A 20,975-nucleotide genomic window follows, 5' to 3' on the forward strand; every position below is an offset into this window, starting at 1 on the left:
AGAGACTCCATCAAATCAGCCCTCACTTCCTAACACGGGCATTGTCTCGGCCACCACATTTATTTCATTGTCTCTGTGTTTTTTATGGCTATTTCTGATAACGGAGAAGCAGAATGGACTGGGGAAATCCATGGTGGACAGTCAGTACCCACACACCAGCGCATTGACGCGCTTTATGAGCTGTGAAATGAATCAGGGTTACCTCACCTCACAGCCCGACTCCAGTGGCATTTCTCAACACTTTTTATTATTTTGACAGCAGGGGGTTCTCTGGGTATTGATAAGTGATGAAATGCAATGATGGTAAAGGCACCTTTGCAGGTCTAGTCATGTATTGTAGATAACCAGTACCTCCGCAATAGACATTACAGCGACACTACATCACAGAAATGAACCGATAAATAGCGCCCAAAAGGCAAAATGTATCCAATGGCATGGAAAATAGAAAGAAACGCACGCTGGAAAATACACTTATTGAGAAATTGTCTTGTCTGGCACCCAAAGGAGTGTAACCCTCAGAGATGAGAAAGAGCTGAATATGGGCCACTTTCAATCTCATCTTAGTTGAAAATGAAAAAAAAAAAACATGTTGTAAGGGTAGACCAGTGTTCCCGTCAAGCACGTTCCAAATATCTAATGATGGAGGGGGGAAAGGAATCTAAATTGCAATTTTATTTCGCCTCCACCCTCAATCCTTCACTCCGATCCTGGGACTCTACATCATTTCTGTACACACACGTCTCCCAGAAATGAATTCTGAAATTAAATTCAGGGACACACGTCCAGCGGTCAGTGTTAACAGATCAATCAGCTGGCCAAACAGCAGGAGGGGCCCGCCGGACGCCTCCGCAGACCAATCAGAAATCTGGGTTCGGCCTGTCTGAGTCGATAGCTTAGGTCCAGGGCCGCCTGGGTACGGTCAAGGCAAGACACACTGACAGACTGATGGACAGACAGCCGCAGTCCATCCCAGAGCTCCATAGATTAAAGCCAGCTTCTGTGAGCCTATAGTCGTGGTGTGGTGATTGTGCCTGCAGGGCCTATGGGCCCCAAGGGGGGGCTGGGCTTTACAGCAGGAGGGGGAGGAGCGAGGGATGGAGTGGACATCCAGCCCAGGGACCGTGACCCCTTTGACCTTGCCAGAAGGGCAGCAAATGTTTCCGAGCTGATTAGCGCTTCCCCAGCAGAGCACCCTGCTCACTGTTAACCCTTTGGAATCAGGTAGAGGGCAGAGACGTTGGATGAAATCCAGAAAATATGTCATTCAAATATTATCTGGGAAAAAAAGGCAGTTCGGTGAATTCAGATTTTGAAGATGATTAAACATTCTAATACTGTCTTATACATTTACATGAAACGGCACCAAAACTTCAAAGTAACTTAATACTTAAGTACTGTATTGAAGTTCAACTTTGATGTATTTTTACTTTTTTTTATTCTACTTTATACTTCTGCTTCACTGCATTTCAGAGGGAAATATTGTACATTTTATTCCACTACATTTATTTGGCAGCTTTGCAGATCAGACTTTGACTCATAAAATATGATGCATTTGTATGATGCATACCCAATAATATAATATTTAATAATATAACACTCTGAAACCATCCATTCTGTGCAATGACTACTTATACTTTTGATATCAATGTACATTTTGCTGATAAGCCAAGTTTCTTTGTATACCACCTTTCAACAACAAGTCAATTCACTGTATACAACACACATAAAGGCATTAAAACAAGATATATAAAAGAGACACAAGGCAAAAAAGACATAAATAGGATGTAAAAAAAGAGTAAAATAAAAGATACAAGAAGATACAAATAAGCAAAAATTGAACGAAACAAACAGGAGAATAAAATACAGTACGGTGCAAAATATGAATGAATGGTTTTAAATGGAAATTGATAAAAGGCAGTGGCAGCAAACAAAGTTTTAAGCCTAGATTCAAAAGAACTGAGAGTTGAAGCAAATACTACCTTAATGTAACTAACTCTAACTTATTTAAGTTCATTTTAATGCAGGACTTTTACTTTTAGTGGAGTATTTTTATACTGTGGTGTTTTTACCAAAGGATGCCAATACTTCTTCTACCACTGTATACATTTACATAGCCTACAGGAAGAACCTTACTGTATAACAGCAGTGGATGAATTTACAAGCAGGAATGAAATATCCTGAACAAACCACAAGGGGGCGATAAGCAGCCATGGAAAAGAGCTGCTCGATAGAATGAGGCCTTCACAGATAACTCCTGCTGCCTTGGTGTCATGACAGAAAAAGCATCTTCTTCCTCATGCATGCCTTAATCAGCTCGTACAGTTGGCCCTCCACACTGTCCACAATTTAAAAAGCATGCGATCCTACTAAACAGGCCAACACGAGGCTATTCAACTTGTCTTTTGAGAGAGACACTGCGGTGGAGTCAACAGTATTGATCCGAATAAGGAATGATAAAAGGAGGAGGAGGAGGCTGAGAGCAGGTGGTGGTGGGCCCTGCAGATTCAGGGATTTAGTCGCTCATCGGGCATGTGTGGTCAACGCTGCCGAGTAGTGGCGAGAGGGACCAATACCTACTCGAAACAGATGCTCAAAGCAATGGGATGTGCCCCCATTGTGATCAGAGTGGACAGCTGAATTGTTTACCACCAAAGGGCCCTTTTCTTCAGCGGCAGGCCCGCGCACAATGGGGGCCCCCACCGCACTGACACACTGAGGATTTCTGCAGGGGAGGGTGGTGGTTGCGGGGGGGTGAGTGCGTGTGCATCGAGGGATAGGGGGTTTATAGGGTGAGCCTCTGTCCGTACCCCCTTTTTTCTTTCTCTGTGCTCAGATGGACCACTCTGCGCCCCCCTCCACCCCATCTCCTCCACAAAGCCCCCCTAAAGCTACCGCAGGGCAGGGGTTTAAATGTCACGCTTGGCCATCAGAGCGCCCAGCCCCCGGCTCGTGTCTCCAGGGGGAAGCACGCCAAGAGACAGGGAGAGAGGGAGAGAGAGGAAAGCTAAGGGGAGGGAGACACTTGCCCTCGCCCCATTGTCCATTACGATAGGCATGAGCTGCTAACTGACTCCAAATCAAGTGTATCCTCTCGCCACGCGCCCTGGCCTTGTCCTGCTCTTGCTCAAACACAAAGGCCCTCTGTGTTTTTATTTTTTCAACCCATCCATAGGTGAATAGCCGCTTTGGTCATGGTATGTTTGACAGAGCAGCTTAAAGGAGGCTGCATGAGTCTAAATTCAGCTGGCCACCGGGCTGAATGATAAACACAGTTTGTCATCCCGAGGCGCTCGAGATCCGTCCGCATTGCACTCCGGTGAGCTCTTACATGACAAAAATCAATGCTAACTTTTTGCGTTCAGTCACATAAGAGGGACTTCGAAACGTTAAAGCGGGTAGCACGGGGGGGAGAGAGAGGTGTGGGGGGATGAGGTGTGCGGGGTGACAAAGTGTCAAGCTGAAATACAAGTACAGGACGAAATATACGAGCTGCCGGCCAACTTTATCCCAGCCCAAGGTCCCGGCCCATACTTAACCAACCCACAAGATTGAGTGTTTTATGTATCTATTTGTTCTAAATAGTGGCACACTTGACCTTGAGTCGAGATGTGTGTGCTTGCAGCCGGGCCCGGGAATCATCCCTCCTGTCAGAGAAGGAAGGGAGTGACCTTGAACCGCCAAGGCGCAGGCGTAGCTGAGTGCACAAACTCATTTAACTCCTGGGTTTGTTATCGACATGCTGTAATCGTTAACATTATGGATGATGAATAACTACTGACTGCTGTATACCTGCGCAATACGTCGCCGTGCCACGCAGACCCGGTCCGGCTGGGGGCCGACAGCGGCAGACACGCAGCGCTGATGGTCAGGTGACTGGAGGGCCACATCACTTAGACTTGTTTTTCCACCCAATCATAGCGGCAACTCATCAAGAGTGCCAGCAAAGCACACTGAAGTGCTTAAGGACATAGATCACTTCTGTGCTTTACACTTTTTTTTTTAGCACACATACCTCTATGTGTACTCAGGAACACTTAACCTCCAGCATCAGCTGTTCAGGCATCTGCAGTGGATGTGTTTTTCTGCTCCGTATTGATCGTTGTAAATGGGTGAATTTACTGTAGTTTCTGAAAAACACAGAAAATGGACAAAGAAATTATTATGGCAAACACTGCCAGAGCTGGAGGCATGAATTTATAATTTTTTTTTTTTTTTTTTAACACAAGTGAATTAGTGGTTAAGTATTCATGAAGTAATTTGTGAGAGAGCCACAGGATAAGCGCTAAAATGTGAGGATATTTCTTTTGTGCTGCAATTTTCTGTTATAGTACACCGAGGGCTCTAGGAATGAAGTTATCTTATCAGCTTCCCTTTATTTTAGTTATTTTTTTGGAGCTGGAGTGACAACATAATGGCACTTTTTGACCAAAAGAAACTCACAAACTACATCGTAAAAGTCTCTTTGTGCATTCTTGTTTGCGTTTCCACTGCATCTGTGACAATTAGGTAAATCAGTCCAATACTGGATTAAGACGCAATTCATGCAAGGCTGAGAACTTATACGCTACCCTTTTTTCACCAAAATTAGCACATATATATTTTTAAATGCAGGAAAATCCACTAGAAAATAAGCGATAGACTCCTTTCCCATTGTATGCCCCGAGTATGCCCTTGGGTGCGTTCCTAATCTCATACTTTTTCATTTTACTTTTAGTACATACTGCAGCTGCCCTTACAAAGTATGTACTGTTGGATACAGTATGCATACAATTGGGACGTACGACTTTGTCATAACATTGCACCTTGAACTTTGACCCTCTTGCTCATATATCTGCTGTGCAGAGGATTGTGGGTCAGAATAGCCAGAAAAGCATGCCGGCTTGCATACTGCAAAATGTGAATGGTTGTAGTAGGACATCCTGGTATTTTTGGCATATTCTAATAATAATAATAACTTTATATTGCATTTGACATACTGGGACATACTATCTTTTTCTGGCATACTAAATAGTATGGTAGTATGGGTATTGGGTATTGGAACGCACATTGTATGTTTTTCTTCCCGATGTGTCACGTCCAACGTCACAAACGTGCCAGAAAACAGGGTTAGTCGACAGTGAAAGTGTTACAGGGGTTGCTTCTTTTTTATTCAGTTACTTATTCAGTCTCTCTTTCAAAACTCTCAAACCAGAGTTGATGATGTTGGAACAGTGGAAAGACTAACAAAGATGGTTTTGATGAGTTTTATTTTGTTCTTGCCGAGTTTGAATGAAAAGTGTTTTACAATGATCAGCGAGGTCTGACTGAGTCTGGTGGCTCTGCAGAGCGCATATTAAAGGTGCTATTGATAACATTGATAACATTCAGCCACTAGATGTCGCAATCTCCCTCCAACGTTCCATTGCATTCACTTCACAACAAGTCGTTGCCAGGCACTCACCGTCAATCTCAGTCATTTATCTGTTTTCTTCACATTAACTGACGACCCAGAGATACCACATGATACCAACGTCGTTTTACTGTTGGCTCACAAGCCTTGTTAGAAGTGGGAACCGAACGTCAGATGTATTTTCCACAGAGATAAACAAAACATTTATTTTGGACCCGCCAATCTTTTAAAAATTATTAATTTACAATCATTATATTTATTTTCAGGAAAAAACATACTTTTATTCATCTCCTTTCTAAAGGCTCTGTGGATGGATTATTTTTTAGAAAATATTTGTCAACATAAAAATGACATCAATAAGACCTTTAATTGTATGTTTTGTACATTAATAAATTATAATAATTGTCCAAATCCCTTTTGATTTTATGACCTCCGCCAAGGCCGAAGGCCTAGGAAGGAGGTTATGTTTTCACCGGCGTTGGTTTGTTGGTTTTATTCACTTCAACGTGCGTCACATAGCATCGCACCGGAAAAAGGGACAAAAATTAGCATTTCCACCCAGGTGTCATGTTTCCAATACTGTTGATCAGAGCTCGGGCCGATAAATATCCGAGACTACTGCAGAGTCACCTGTCCCAGGAATGAATGCCGATTGTAACCTTTCTCACTAAAGACAAAAGCCAGATGTTAGTGGGTGTTAATGGGTTTTTTGTCCTGTGGGAAAGCCATTTTAACCGGAAGACTGTCATCTTAATTTTTCACATTCCAGCTATACGAGCTTGTAAAAATTAGAATGAAATAATAATATATGTATATATTTTTAGTATGCCAGAAAAGGAATGAGCTTTAAGGAGGGCAATTGTTCAATTTTCACTTTAGTGTCTTTAACCCTAATTACTAAAGGGGTGTGACAAATAATCAATAATGCGATATGTCATGATGTGCTCTCCTGTGATATGGTATCAATACTCTGCATGGCTGTCAAACGTTCTCCAGTGATACTACAGCAGAGGTCTTTCCTTATTTTACTCCAGACAATTGAAACTAAAACCTTTCCGCTTTCTTGCAGCTCAACCTTCAGCAACTATGGTTGTCTTAGACAAAAAACTTGGCTTCAAATCTGAAAGATACCCTCCAGACATGATGCAAGTCATGTAATAATACTCTGCTTCAAATAATAATTTGTGCGTGATGTGATTTTTCCACAGAAAAAACATCATACACCCACACTGTTTCTCTCTTTGAAAAATCAAGAATCTATGAATATGCATTTTTCTTTTTAATTTAAAAAGTTTAACTGCGGGACAAAAGATGTTTCCTTCTGCTGTGGTTCCCAAAGTGGGGTCCAGGGACCCCCAGGGGTCTTTGAGGGGGTTTCAGGGGGTCCCCAGCAAAAAGGGGAATCATTTATTTTCACTATAATTCATAATTCATCCATAAGTAACACAATGACAGCATGTATGACTATTTTTGGTCATGGGTTTAATACACTTTCTGTAAACATCTAAAAGCAACGGGGCTGTCCTCGACCAAAGGAATTCTTTGATTTAATCAACAGATCTGTAAAACTGAGTTTCTCCACAAAGAATCACACAAAAGCACCATTTTAAATCAGTTTTTTTAACAGATATGCGCTCATTAGTTTCTTGGAAATAAGTCATTCAGCATGAAAAAAGCATAAAAAAAGAACTAATCGTCTAAAGAAATCTTAGTCGACTAAGACAAAAACAACCAAATAGACGAGTAATCGACTAAGAAGGGGCAGTCCTAAAAAGCAAAAATGCTATCAGATGGGGGACCCTGGGACAAAATCTAATCAAATGAGGGTCTGTGATCTAATTAGTGTGAGTTTAGGGGTCCTTGATGTGAAAAAGTTTGGCAACCACGCACGTCCTACTTCACTGAAACATCCGTTCTAAGTGTTTGTTCACTGGAAGTTTCACGCTTCCACATCACACTTTCATGTAAGTTTCACGATATGATTGGAGTTTCATACTAGACCTTGTTTGGCTTCTAAAATGTTAGAAATTCCTCCCGGTACACACGTGTGTTAAACTCATATTTTCCCCCTCTTCAGCAGATTAATGTGAAAACAGCCTTCTGGTGTCAAACTCTGCTCATCCATCACTCTGTACCATGAAGGTCAAACATCCAGGTGGAGGAACAATAAGCTAAACACATTTTTGAGCGGAGGGAGACTTTAAATGCTTCTCTGTAACATTAACTACATGTGATTAAATAAGCAACGAAGTTAGAGAACGACTTTGTCAGTTCTAAATTAATAATTGCGCTGTGGGGGTGTGGTTTGATCTGATAGATTTGACATACTGTGTGCGTGGTCTCCTCGGCAACAGGATACCTGTTATATTGTGAAATTCTGATTGGTGCGTGTGAATCTGTGTAACTTCACCTCTTCTCACTTCAATCCAGTGAGAAGAGCACAGAAAAATATATAGATATTTTCTTATTATTATCAAATAACCCATATAGTTCTGACTTTAGAAGGTTATGTTGTGTTCATGAAGAACCCCATCTTTTATAAGAAGTAAGAAGCAGATAAAGAAAATACATTTTAATGGCCCTTAATTTACGTGTTTGTGTTGCTGTGTATGTCCAGCCCAGTCGCACAGCAGTTTGTGAAATAGTCATGAAATTTAATGTATTGATTTGTGAACATAGACACGAATTTCAAATTTCTTTTTGTGATGGTCAGCACAAAATCATTTCATGTGTAATCCACGTAATTGTGAATCGGGAAGTATAGAGAGCGGCGAAAAACACAGGACTTTTGCTCAGGGGACCGGTGTTTATGTCCCGTGTGAAACAACAAGTCAAAATTGATTTACGTAACTTCTGTACTTAAGTTACAGCACTTCCAAAGTTATTTTAACCCAAACCGCGATCTTTTCCTAAACCTAACTAAGTAGTTTTCTTGCCTAAACCTAACCAAGTTGATCTATTCCTAAACCTAACTAAGTAGTTTTATTTTGAAAAGACTGGAGTGGAAATTGACAAATGTTGCTGGACATTCGTGGGAAAACACACAGTAAATACATTGTTAAAAGTCGTGCTGAGTGTCAGGAAAACAAAGGGAAATTCATGTCTATGTACAAGAATAACATCAATGAAATTTTGTGACTATTTCACAAACTGCCGTGAGACTGTGTTGTATGTGAAAAACTCCATGTTTTATAAGGAGAAAGAAGCAGAAAATACATTTTAATGGCCCTTAATTTACGAGTTTTTGTACACACTTTTTTAAAAAAGTCTGAAACTGAAAACTTTTTTTATCAGGTGGCATCAGGTCGTTTTTTGGTGCACACAGATACATCACCCACATAGAGTACCATATTATAATCAGCTTGATCAAAATTAAATAAAAGAAGTTCTACATGGTGCAATACCTTAGGCAACAAATTAAAACAGTGCTGAAAAAATCTGAATAAAAGAGCATCTCTCAGTCATACAGTGGAATACTAAACACAAAACCAGGTCACTGCAGTCTGCCAGCCTTTAACAAGTTGCCCAGAAGTTTGCAACAGCATTGAATGTACATTTCATATACAATAACTCAGAGTTTCCACACCAGCTCTTCGGCCTGACCACATACACAATCTGCCAGAGGGCAAAAGAAAAAGTTTGGTAGATTTTCCTCTCTCTCTCTCTCTCTCTCTCTCTCTCTCCCTCTCTCTTCCTCTCTCTCTCTCTGACGGCCTTGGGAGTTTGACTTCTGCCCTGCCAGTGTTTTCCTCCTCTCCAGGCTTTGAGGGCTTTTCATCTCGCCAAGGTGCAAGGGCAGCCACTTCTCTCCTCTCCCAGCCCCTTCCTCCCATCCAGCATGCACATACACATGTGGATTTCCATTTCAGCTATAGCGCGAGATTAGCAGCTCCACCACCCCAAGGCTGGCTTAAGACAGGAGGGCAGACATGTAGCAGTGTTGGTGGGATGCATGCGGGGGAGAAGATCCCCCAAGACTTGTTTGAGGCCGCTGTGGATTCTATGGATGAATCCTCAAAACACACATGTGGTTATTTAGGATGAGCTGTGTTGTGAAGTGTCAATTTGTTGTCAACTTGATGGCCTCACATATAGCTAGCTCTGCACCGCATGGAAAAAGGTTTAATTTAAAAGGTGTCTACTTTACTTGTAGATTTTTGTTGGAGAAAGCCATTTAATCTGAGGGATTTTCTTTCTTTCTTTACTTTCTAAATTTTAAATTGATCACTACAATGTGGCTGGCACCGTGACGTCTTTTCACTTAGATTTTGGTTTGGTAAAGTTTAACCTCTTGAAACCAAGGTTGTCTTTAGCTCCTTTTATATGCGTACTTCATCACACCACAATACACGCTTTATATTGTTATTTGAAGGCAAGATTAGGCGACTCGGAAATGCCTTTATTTGGAATTTGAATGGTGCTAAAGGTAATATTTGATGTTGATTGACTTTCTTTTCTTTGTCCTTTCAAGAATGGAGGTTGTCACTGCTGATGCTATCTTCTCTTCTTCCTCCTCTAATCGTTCTGAATGAACTGGAGCACAAAACAGACCTGCTTTAAACCAAATGTAAAAGATTTCATGAACTGCTTTTATTGGTGTCTAGTTTTACTTTAATTTGTGGTGCTTTAAGCACTGAAATGTCATTTAAAAAAAATCATCATCATCATCCTTTCCCAGAATCTGTGTCCCTGTTACTCTGTATAATCCACAGAACATGTTGTCAACAGTTTTAATAGCACTTTCTTTGAACCACAAACAAAATTCCTTTTACATGTACTTGTGTGTTGCTGCAGCCCAGTCGCGCAGCAGTTTGTGAAATTGTGACGAAATTTAATGTATTGATTTGCGTAGACACAAATTTCCCATTTTTTTCGTGACGGTCAGCACGAAATCAATTCGTATGCAATCCACATAATTGTCAACCAGGAAGTATAAAGAGTGTCGAACGCTGCGTAGGCAATGAGGTCGGGGTGGATGGGTCGGTCCAAAAACACAGGACTTTTGCCCAGGAGACTGGTGTTCATGTCTCGTGTGGAACCACAAGTCAATGTCCATTTATTTGTCATGTAACTTCCGTACTAAAGTTACGCCCCTTCTAGTGTTATTTTAACCCAAACTGCAATCTTTTCCTTAACCTAACTAAGTAGTTTTGTTGCCTAAGCCTAACCAAGTCAATCTTTTCCTTAACCTAACTGAGTAGTTTTATTATGAAAAGACTTGAGTGGAAATTGACAAGTGTGTCACGTACTGCTGGACATTCGTTGGAAAACACACGAAAAACACATTGTGGAAAGTCGTTCTGAGCATCACGAAAAAAAAGGAAATTTGTGTCAATGTACACGAATCAATACATTAAATTTCGTCATTATTTCACAAACTGCTGTGAAATCAAACACTTACAAGGGTAAGTAAGAAAGTATATATTTTTGTAATTTGGGTGAACTGACCCTTTAAGTTACTTTTGGGTTATCGCTATATCTCTGAGAATAATGATGCATAGTAGTATTTTAAATACAGACCAAACCCCGTAAACAAAGCTCCTCACAGCCCTCAACAGGCTTACATTAGTCAAACCACAATGGTTGGACATCAGACCATTTGGCCACAAACCCCCAACAAGCCCATCAGTTACAACTGACCCGTAACATGTGGCCCAACTACAACTAAATTGTGGCTGAATTATTGATACAGTGGCGTCGGCCGCTTTGCAAGTGGGGGCATGAAAGGGAGCCAACATGGGAATGGTCTGCTAATTTTATATGGGAGCCTCAGGGCACATTCCTCCCAGTGAAGACCAAACATATTGACATATGTGTGTAGGGGGAGAAACTGTATATGATATCAGCCTGGTGCTGGAGGAGAAAATGGACAATGTGACTCTCCATATAGACTGGACCACAATCTGTATGTGTTATGTCTCTCATTTTTCTGTAAATGTGGCTACACAATCGGAGAATGTGAACGCTGTGGTGATGCATGTGTTGCATTGTACGCAATATCCTTTTCTCTTTTGCTCTTTCTAGATTGCTCCCCTGGAATCATTACAGCTAAACTGTCTGTTTCACATTCATTTGTCAGTGTAATATCAATACTGTATGGAGAAATGGTGAGATGAATTGTGATGTATGGGATCAAGTCGTTTAGAAGGGTAGACCAGGGAGGGGGTTGTTGCTAAACCAAGGTTGTTGACCATCAGTGAGCTGGCTGGCTAATTTCTCCAGAAGTGTCCAAAAGCCTTTGTGTCCTCAGTGCACTTTTATTTCCACCTCTCTTGGAATTGTGATGACCGTGCCTCGGGGCGACAGAGACACCTTGAGGAGCGCCCACCTTTAAATCCGCTGCTCCATGACTTCAACCATGACCCCTCGCTGGAGGGATCCCTCAGGCGAGATTTAAACGAGCTCCCCCAGGTCCGCCGCGGCTCCTCTATTCACCGTCGCGTTTTGAAAGACATGAATTGGCCCCTCTCTGATGGTGATTGTGAAATGTATTTGAATTAAAAAGAGAAGATTTGGATAACTTGATATAAAATCGTACATATGTGGGTAAATGTGCCGTGACGTGTATGAGTAAACAGTGAAGAAAAGGGCTGATTGTAGAGTGGCTGTGACAGAAAGACAGAAGGAATGCTAAGGGCCCCCTGCGACCCCTTTTTCCTTTTCTTTCTTTCCTTATTTCTTTCTCTTTTTCTTTCCATCCTGATCCATAAATTAAAGGGGAATCCCAGTGCTCAAAATATAAAAACACATTTACTGTATTTGCATGTCATCAGACTCAAGACCTTTTTCCATTTTAATTCTCATCTCATTTTATTTTCAAATCTTCTTCTTTCACATTAAATACTATTGCTTACATTTTTTACAATCCTCTTCTCTCTATTTTGCTATTATGGAGGACGAATGGTGAGAAAAGCATACAATATACAGGCTATTGATCCACGCCCATCACTGCAGAAAAAAAGTCAGTTCAGGGGGTGGGGGAACGGAGGGGGACTGGACACAGCGATCGATAACCTACTCTATCAGCCGTTTCCATGGCAACCGGCCGAGCAAGGACAGAGGGCTGCCATGCATTTTGCACCTGTCTATTTCATATACCTATTGTGATAATGAAAGTGTCAGGGAAACGAATGCAAAGGTGACGTGGGGCTCCAGCCCAGCGTCAACTTCCACAATTAAAGAAATTACATAAAGGTTAATAGCTGGCTGGAAAAAGAGAGGTGAAAAATGGGAGCGAGGGCGGGGGGGATCTGGGGGGATTTCGGTGACCTCCTCCTCTCCCTGATGTGGGTTGAAGGACGCTCGAAGGCAAACTAGGTTGCAGCAAGTCGGGTGCAAATCTGAGTGCCTGGGTTCGGGGTTATTTTCAGAAAAACATGCACAGATGACAGTTTGAAATCGGCAGTTGTTTCCTGACAGTGGAGACGGGGCCTCTTTTGTGCTTGACCCCAATTTGGAGGTCGAGCAAGCATGATCAATGTGCTGGCCATTAGCTCACCATGAGCAACTGTAGGCACAAGAGAAGGTAGAGAAATATAGCAAGATAGATACGGAAAAGGAGGAACGAAGGCGGGCAGGAGGGAGGGAGCGGCGCTGTTAGTCGAGGACGAAGCTTTTCTTCAGATCAAAACCCAGCAGGGCCGAGCCAGACAGACTGTCAGGAGAACTTGACACCCAGACAATCACTGAATCTCCGTCTGTCTGACCGTGGTGGGCATTGAACTTCCAACCCCCTTTGAACCGGAGGCTCATTGGGCTCCAGAGCAGTGGCGCTGAGCTAGGTCGGCCCTAAGTGAAGGGGATGGATATCCTGATCTGGGGCCTGTGTTGATCATGTGCCGTATTGATCGCCAATCGAAACTACTGCTGAAAACGCAGGATTGAGCGGGAGAGAGCGAGAGAGCGAGTGGGAGGAAAGGCAATCAGCTGTGGCTTCTCGCTACGGTCAGTGGCCCTGTATCGGGCTGCTGTGGTTGCCAACGCTGCTGCAGAGGAGGAAATGGCGGTTTCGGAGAGTGTTGGGGAGTGGAGAGTATACACCACGAGTGCAACGCGTCCAGCTTCACATGCATTTCTTTGAGGGTTCCCCCTCTCTGTACTGGTGTATTTCTGGTCTGTTCTCATTGATGCAGCAGCAGTCATGAATGACAAATCACAAACCGCAATGGATTTGCTTGAATGACAGCGAGAGAGTGAAACTCGAGCGTGAGCGCAGCATGTCGGCGAGTGGCGAGCTGCACCGCTGTGGACAACGCAGCGGTTGTCCTCCAGCACCAGAGGTGTGTTTTGTGAGCTGTGACAGTGAAGTATTGACGGGCACGTGGCTCTGCAGTGTTGTTCAGGGGCCACTGGCCACTGCACTGACCTTTGACACCCCGTCCATGCACTGGCGTTCATTGTTACAGGAGAGGGAGGAAGAGGGAGTAGAGGGGGAATAGATGACCCTTGGGTTTGGATTCTCCCTCCCCCACAGCCTCACCCCTCCCAACACCTCCATCCATCCTTCCCCCCTTTGCTTCCCCCCCTCTCCCCACCCACCCCCCCCACACACACTCCACCTCATGCCGATCAATGACAGTTTCATGTGGCTTCTCTGGGCCTGCAGTGACGTGTGTCCTATTGATTTATCGACATTACTCCAGGCAAGCGAACCCAGAAGCCCCCTCTCTCAGTAGGCAGCCAGGCTCCAGCCCAGCAGAGGCGTACCTCCCCCTGCGCCGGGTGGGCCCATGCCAAGTCATCCAACTGTACCAGGCTCTCTGGAAGCAGCAGCGCATTAGCTGCACACAACCGAACAGTATTTTCGTGTGGATGCATGTCTGCGTATGTCACTGAGAATGCTTTTAAGCATCGCCCCCTCCCTCCCTCCCTGCCCATCTAGTTTCTGCCTGTCCCCCCTCCCACCTCCCCTCGTCTCTCCTGCACTCCATGGGACATGTAATGGGGACAATGACTGAGACACCCTGGCACTCACAACACATTTACTGTCGCCTCCGATTTCCAGAGGCGACTATTCCACTTTTATGGTTAAAAGGTTCTTTTCTTTCGTCCGTGTCAATGTCATGCCTCTGTGGCCATGGCCCATCCTTGTGGCTATTGCTCTCATCTGCCCCTCTTCCTATCTTTTACAGGGGTGGGGGGTGCAAATCAGACAAGCCCATCCTTTTACACTCTGCCCCAACAGCCCCCCCAGGCTCTCCTGTGTCCAGTGAAAGGCCAGTGGATTCAGCGAGAGGAGGGGTAGAGGGCAGCTGGACACTCCCCGTGGCCTGGCTAGCCGCTGATGTGGGGGGACATATAGGGGGGGCGATCCAACACCATTAGGATGGGACTGCTGCGATGGCAGCTGGCCCTAAAAAAGGAGGAGGAGGAGGGGGGTCAGGGGAGGCTCAGAGATCAGTGACCTGGCCACAGTGTCCAGCTGGGGGGTCATTTCACGGCCCACCTCCAGCCACGTGCTGGATGACCATCTGGGGATCTGCCAAGCCCCACAACAGAGGTAGCATCATCTCCTTAGTGGCAAGGGATGACCAACAACAAAAGTCAAGAAATCTGTCAGGCTGATCTGGAGAGAGGTGGGAGGGGGGCACCGCAGCTGCCTGTTGTTGTTTGGCATCAAGTGCGGTGCGCATCTGCCGTTTAATGCAATGCCGTGCATGTTTGCACCTCACAAATGCTCTGATCTTGTTGATTGATTGCAGAGATAGAAAACATTTTTCCCTAGTGTACATTTAGTTTGGGCTGTTGCTGATGATTATTTCCAATACATACATTCTGATTAATCGTTTATAAAATGTTAGAAAGTAGTGAAAAAGACGCATCATAAAGCTCAACATGACGCCTTTAAATTGCTTGTTTTGTCCAACCGCCAACGACAATTTAATATGATTTAAAACACAGAAAAGCAGCAAAAGCTCACATTTGAGAAGCTACAACCAGAGAATGTTTGGCTAGAGACAACTTTACTGATTCATTGATTATGAAAATTGTTCTTTAATCTGTCGATCTCAGAATGATTTGACCGATTGACTGGTTAATCATACGTCATCTGACGCTGCCTTCCACGGGTCTATATACTGAAAATGACTATAGTTTGAATATCTGTTGGACTGTACAACTGAGGTGGAATCCCTGAAAGGTTAAAGGTGTTTTTAATTTCTCCTCTAAAGTGCAAAAGAGCACGGGGGGGGTCACTCAGCAGTCCAGATGGACCACCAGATTCTCTTTTAGCTGAGCCGTTCAGTTTGATGGCTCTGATCGGAGAACAGATTAGCACTGGTTTGTTGTCAGTGCTAACCTCACCCCCTCCTCCCTCTCCTCCTCCCCTTCTTTCTTCCTCCTCCACCCACAATCCTCCCCCATCCTTTCATCATCCTCTCCTTCTCCCCGAGCCTTCTGTCTTAAACTGTTTAAGGTGATCGAATTTTGCCCATCCTCCCCATGTGGTCGGAGGGGATCAAAGGTTGCTGACCCCGGCCTGATTGCAAAGGTTGTGGTGGAACCTCCATAATAAATAGAGGTCCCGCTAAACAGATCTGACCTTCTAGATGTTTCTATGAGCTTAAAAATCTCTGTCTTTATTTTTGGGGGGGGATTCTGTAATCCCTTTAACGTTTATCATTGTTCTGCTAATGAAAGTGATCTTTGCGTTCATGTCTGATAGGTTTCTAATTAGATTCACATAGACCCATGTGGAAATGATCCAAAGGATGAGCCAAGGGAGGATTGGGATGGTGGAGTTATTGCTCTCAGAAAACACCGGAGTGCTGAAAGAAAATTCATAAATGTGGTGGAGGGGTGGGGTGGGCTGCGATTGTGCACCAGTGTAATCTGTGGTCAGCACTTCTTCATGGCCCGATACCGTGATAGGAAAGAAATCCTCTTCTGAAATTTGATTAATTGCCATTTCTCCGCCTCTCAATCCAAACATTGGTGGAAATGGAGGCCGGTTGACAGGACAGATACATCAGCCCGGAGAGCTGCGAGCCCCTGGCAAGCAGAGGCATTTCTTATCCTGTAACAGGATATCCACATACAGCGAGGTGTGGAAAAGTGAGAACTGCATCGTCTTCATTTGGCCATAACAAGGGAGAGGGGGAGGAGGGGTGTGAGGGAAGGGAGGGAGGTGGGGGGGGGGGAGTCAGCCAGCCAGCCAGGCAGGCAGCTCACTAGGTTGGGCCGAGGCGTATCGATTGATTTCCCAATAGCCTCTGGTCCATGAGCGGCGAACCCTGGCCCCGGTTGCTAGGTGACCACACCATCCAAGATGGAGAGCGGGGTGATGAAGGGTGACAGCAGCTCTGAGGGTCAGCGGGGCCACTGGTCATTCTGCAGCCCCTCTGGGACGCTCCGGACATGCAGATAATGCAATGAAACTGGACCTCAGCTCACAGAGAGAGACGAGCGAAGCAGCAGTATAGAAAGACAATATCGGAGAGGAGACGATTCGTCCACCATCTTTGTTCCACTCGGCTGTGATCAATGCAGAGTCTAGCGTTATGTATGTTTATGACGTACATTACCGGCAAAATAAAATTGGAAAGCAGCTGTGCGATCGGTTTTATGGAGATCGCGTGAGGGTTTCACGTCGTAGAGTTTTCCGCAAAAATTAGATTCCTTGAAAAATATTTATGACACCGGTGTGATTTCAAAGGGGCCGTTGACCATATATGAAAATATTGATTTGACAAACAAAGGGCTATTCAAATAGTCATTGTCCAAAACGTATTGCCTAAATTTGAAGATGAGGGATGTCGTCTTTTTTACAATCGCAGTAAAAACACAGAGCAGTTCTCATCACAGGACCAAAGCAATTTGCTCAAATGTACAATTTACTAAAGCGGTCAAAAGATTTATTGTCATAGTTCTGTCAAAATAAAATGCCGCGCTGAGTTCTTAGGGTCCATAGAAAGGAGAGAAATTGTTCATTTATGCATTCTTATTGTGAAATTAAATGCGGTGTATGAAATAAAGTGCTCGGCATATCTGCACAATTATAAAAATGACACCTCGGGTTACAAACTGAGTAGAACATTTTACAGCTTTTTATTAAAGTATGACTCATGACAAGACCTCTCCTCATAAAAAAATAAAATAAAACTACTCATATAATCTTCTGTTTTTAAATGATCCACCAGTGAAACCCTTCATTTTTAAGGGCTTGCAGGCTTCTCACGAAACCGTCCGTGATCCGAACCGTACAAAAGAAAAATACTGTAAACATGAACTGGCCATAATCTATATCACATATTCCACAATGATACATGATACCGTAGCGCTTTTCTACATATCGATTGTTCCACTGTGCAAGTGAAAAATGATACGGAGGGCAAAAGAGAAGAAGAAGAAGCAGGAGGAGGAGGAGGAGGAGGAGGAGGAAAAGAAGAAGAGGGGAGGGTGGGGGGTGGATATAAACTGGGAGACAAATGTAAAAGGATCTACATCACACTGTAAGCTGTGCACTGAGAGAGAAGTTACCAGAAGGCAAAAAAAGCAGCACAGAAGGGGGTGGGAGGTTTTGTGTGTGTGTCGGTGTGTGTGTCGGGTTGAGGGTCACGGGGAGAAACCCATCCAGTCGGCCCTGAAAGGCCACCTTGCATTCTGGCTCTTGCTTGTGTTCTTCCTGTATGAAGGATTTCCCTTTATCCTGTGCCATGCCTCTCATGTCCTCCTCAGAAGGAGCCTGAGCGTTTTCATGTCTGTTGGAGTTCCATATCCCGAGGAGGGAGGACTTATGTGTCTCTGTGAGCGCTTGTGTATTTTCCTCCCTCCTATCTATTAATAATATTGGGGAGAGAGAGAGACAGGGAGATAGAAGTGGATGTTTGCTTTGGTACAAGGCGAGATGTTTCTCCGTTTTTTGCAGCCCTAAGCTGTGCGAGTATTCAGCTCTTAAATATTCCCTTCCCTTGTGACTCCAAAGTATCTCTCGCCCTTAAGGGCTGCATGGACCTCCCTGGCCAAATATCAACATACCTTTAACAGCAACTGGCAACCGACGTTTTCAAACAGGAGGATTTAGGGCCTGGATAGCTGGAGAAAGAGTGAAAGAGGAGGAAAAAAGTAACCCAATTGTGTCCCGAACATCTGGGAAATGGTCATTTATTACAAAAGGATTGTTATTTTGTTGTTTGGCCCCAAGGACTCAACCAGGACAAAATCTTTGACAAGTTGGCTGCGTATGTTAACTCTTCTGCCAAAAATCTGGGTGTCATTTTTCATTCTGATCTCAGCTTTGAGAAGCAAATCAGTTTGATGGTTCGATACAGTTCCCTTCAGCTGTGGACTGTTTCCAAAATCAAGTCTTTCCTCTGGGCCATGATCTGTAGAAAGAAAGTGATGCACAGCTTTGTTTCCTATCGCCAAGACTAGTATATGTAGAATACTGTATTCTTTATGTTGGTAGTCTTCCTTGTCCCTGGCACCAAAAAGAAAGACAGCATTACCCCCGTGCTGGCCTCTCTTCATTTGCTTCCAGTGCGGTATAGAATTGATTTTAAAATCTATCATTTGTTTTTCAGGCATTCAACGGCCTCTTCTTACATCTCTGACATTTTAAACCTTCAAATCTTCTCTAGGTCTCGTCTAACTCTGTTGGATGATCCGTGTTTAAGACTGAAACCAAAAACTTTTTAACGACAACATCCGTAGTTTGTCCCACATACCAGCAAGACAACATCTTTTGTTATTGCCGTCTAAAACTGTTGCAAAAAAGTATTTATATGATCTGCTGCCACATAAAACTACTTGGGGTTAAAGTTAGGGAAAGACGATGGTTAAAAGAACATACAAACATACACAACCTTTATCTAACTATGATGTCACATTGAGATGAAAACCTCTTTTACAAGTGAGACCCAGCCAAGACAGGGTCAGATAGCAGCATCCAACACATGACATTGAATCACGGCAGCGACAATACATTACATCATACAGTGCATTAACAGGGCAGCATGTTGGTCATGTGTTTGTTAGTTAATTGAAGCAACTGTAGCTAGCAGAGATCACTTCCTTTATTCTAAGTTTAAAATCATTGAAAGCTGAAGTAGGCGAGAGCAAATGTGATTAAAAAAAGTTATTTTTATAAAACGGTGGCTATATGCTGACAGTAGTACATGAAACAGGTAATCTGAGAAAAAAAACATGTGAGACTGTGTCCTCCGGTGTCCTCCGGTGTCCTCTGGTGCTCCTAATGGCATCTGCAAGATTTCACCGACCCGAGGAAAACAACCAATCAGAGCTGATCTGCCGTCCAGCTTCCATTAATGACAGCTGTCAATCACTCAAAAACTCCGATCAAACTGTCAAACTACGCCACGCTGATCAAATACGAATCAATATTCTGTTACTGTAATGCCTATTTCTCGCCTCAAATGCTTTTTTAGAATCATCTTGTAGTGTACTGTTTAGCTGTAAATGAGAAAGTTTGTGACCCGGCAGCCATGTTGAGATCAGTTGAGGAAATACCAAACACTGCTCACATGGCTGGAGCACAGCCAATAGGAACACTCTCTCTCTGAAATGACCTGTGATTGGTCTAAGTATTCCGTCACGGGCTAGATTTTCTAAAGCCTGAAAACAGAGCAATGAGGAGGTGCAGAAGTCTAGTTTTCTCTCAGAACACTTGAATTACAATATGCTGAGAGGTTATTATGGAATTTTTGCCCAATGATGCCAAAAATATACTGCCTACTGCTGCTTTAAAGGGTCTCAAGTTCAAGTTTGGCCTGCAGATGGTTCCAGGACCAGGGCCATAGTGGAACAGGCTTGTTTTGCCAGCTTCTGTACTGATAGAAGGAACCTTAAACTGCATTTGTGTAACCTAAGATCATAACTGTTTTTTGCTGAAATACAAAACCAGCGTTAACTGTTGGTAAGAAACAATATCTAAGACTCACACTTTTTTGACCCGTACAAGGTTTTGCGGCACCATATGCTACTTCCACCTTTGCTTCTGCCATAATTTGCATGGCCACAAGATGTCCTTGTCTGGTAAACAAGGTCTTTTTAGACATTTGAACAAATGTTTTTCTGTTGAGGACAGTCTCACTGCAGAGGGAAACGAGCCTTTGCTGTCTCCTAGTCTGTGGGAACAGAGCCTCCCTCTTAGTATGAGGAGTGCCTCACACTTGAATCCTTTACGTCCTGTCTCAAACGCCATTTTCATTCCTCTGCATTTGGACCTGTGTACACCACAGTGTGTGTACGTCTGTGTTGCTTGTTCTCACAGGGCAGATTTTGCTGTTTTAAAATGTGCTTTCTAAATAATGTGACTTGACTAAATTACCACTGAGGGCCCCTGCACCCTAGACAGTCCTCCAGCTGTGTGTTTGTGTGTGTCACTCTGTGTGTGTGTTTAGCAGCGGAGAGCGAGGGGGAGGTGGATGGAGATGGTATCAATCGCCAAGCCAGGCCATTGAATGTATTGATTAGTTACCTTTCTTATTAACATGCTGATTAAAGAGAGAAGGCAGAGAGAGAGAGAGAGAGAGGGAGAGGGAGTGAAAGAGAGGTTGGACGAAGGCTGCACACACACACACACTCCTCGCCTCGCCTTGCCTCGGACGGACGGACGGAGAGGAAGCAG

Source organism: Sebastes umbrosus, chromosome 11 (genome assembly GCF_015220745.1).
Source record: "Sebastes umbrosus isolate fSebUmb1 chromosome 11, fSebUmb1.pri, whole genome shotgun sequence".
Classification (NCBI taxonomy): Eukaryota; Metazoa; Chordata; class Actinopteri; order Perciformes; family Sebastidae; genus Sebastes; species Sebastes umbrosus.